The sequence below is a fragment of the Telmatherina bonti genome (genome assembly GCF_933228915.1).
Source record: "Telmatherina bonti genome assembly, chromosome: 4".
Taxonomy (NCBI): domain Eukaryota; kingdom Metazoa; phylum Chordata; class Actinopteri; order Atheriniformes; family Telmatherinidae; genus Telmatherina; species Telmatherina bonti.
In genome coordinates this window covers 8880330-8881843 of record NC_136622.1, presented here as the reverse complement: position 1 = coordinate 8881843, position 1514 = coordinate 8880330, and the positions used below count along the sequence as shown (strand labels likewise).

At 49.1% G+C, this 1514-nt stretch overlaps 1 protein-coding gene across 2 annotated transcripts in view; it reads left to right on the top strand.

The window, feature by feature from the left end:
- The window catches only part of src (v-src avian sarcoma (Schmidt-Ruppin A-2) viral oncogene homolog), a 40447-nt gene extending 40281 nt beyond the window's left edge, over positions 1 to 166 (top strand). For both annotated transcript variants that reach the window (XM_079239553.1, XM_079239552.1), the window contains one exon: positions 1 to 166. This exon is cut by the window's left edge and continues 1862 nt beyond it. The gene's annotated coding sequence lies outside the window, so the exon portion shown is untranslated.
- The last annotated feature ends 1348 nt before the right edge of the window (positions 167 to 1514 follow it).

The window sequence follows — 1514 nt, the reverse complement described above, 5'->3', positions numbered from 1 at the left end:
GTTGAAGTGCATGTTAAAGGTCATATAGTTGGAATGCGGCCAAGCTTCTCCGCTCAGGACGTTTCTTTCGGGCTTCTTTAGGTCTCCTCTCTATGCAGATGTTTTTATATCTGTACTGATCCTATATATATATATAGACTTTTTCTACCATATTCAATGGGTATTTTCACATGAATAACTCTTTAAATTTTATGAATCTTGTTCAAATTTGAATAAAATTTGTATGACATCTGTTTGTCGTCGTCTCTGCATATCAGGACCTGCAGCTGCTGGTTTTTCCATGTCACCCAGTGTAACTGCTCAAACATCACAAAATGTCAATTGGTTAAAAACTGCCTTAGATTTAAATTAGTTCCTCATCTTTGTCCATCCAGGGACCACAACAGAAATGCTCTGGCTGCTGTGTTGTCCCTGCACTAAGTACGGGGCACCACCGAGAAGAACTTGAATCAGCTAAGCTGATATTAGTCTAACAAACACAGACATACAGATCATTTAATCTGGGACAAATAGGCTGAGAATACACCCGCTTTTAGATTCGCATACATGTTTTCATCATGCCTGTTCCACATATAATAAGGAGTGGTTCCGCAGGTGGGGACCACAGACCACTTCTCAGTTCCGATGCTCTCTGGCTGATGTTTTGGTCACTTCTGAATGCTGGCGGTGCTTTCAGTCTAGTGGTAGCATGAGACGGAGTCTACAACCCACACAAGTGACTCAGGTAGTGCAGCTCATCCAGGATGGCACATCAACGTGAGCTGTGGCAAGAAAGTTTGCTGTGTCTGTCAGCGTAGTGTCCAGAGCATGGAGGTGCTACCAGGAGACAGGCCAGTACATCAGGAGACATGGAAGAGGCCGTGGGAGGGCAACAACCCAGCAGCAGGACCGCTACCTCCTTCTTTGTGCAAGGAGGAACAGGAGGAGCACTGCCAGAGCCCTGCAGAATGAGCTCCAGCAGGCCACAAATGTGCATGTGTCTGCTCCAACAGTCAGAAACAGGCTCCATGAGGGTGGTATGAGGGCCCGACGTCCACAGGTGGGGGTTTGTGCTTCCAGCCCAACACCGTGCAGGACGTTTGGCGTTTGCCAGAGAACATCAAGATTGGCAAATTCTCCACTGGCGCCCTGTGCTCTTCACAGATGGAAGCAGGTTCACACTGAGCACATGTGACAGACGTGACAGAGTCTGGAGACGCCGTGGAGAACGTTCTGCTGCCTGCAACATCCTCCAGCATGACCAGTTTGGCAGTGAGTCAGTAATGGTGTGGGGGGGCATTTCTTTGGAGGGCCACACAGCCCTCCATGTGCTCGCCAGAGGTAGCCTGACTGCCATTTGGTATCGAGATGAGATCCTCAGACCCCTTGTGGGACCATATGCTGGTGCGGTTGGGCCTGGGTTCCTCCTAATGCAAGACAGTGCTAGACCTCATGTGGCTGGAGTGTGTCAGCAGTTCCTGCTACACGAAGGCATTGATGTTATGGACTGGCCCACCCATTCCCCAGACCTGAAT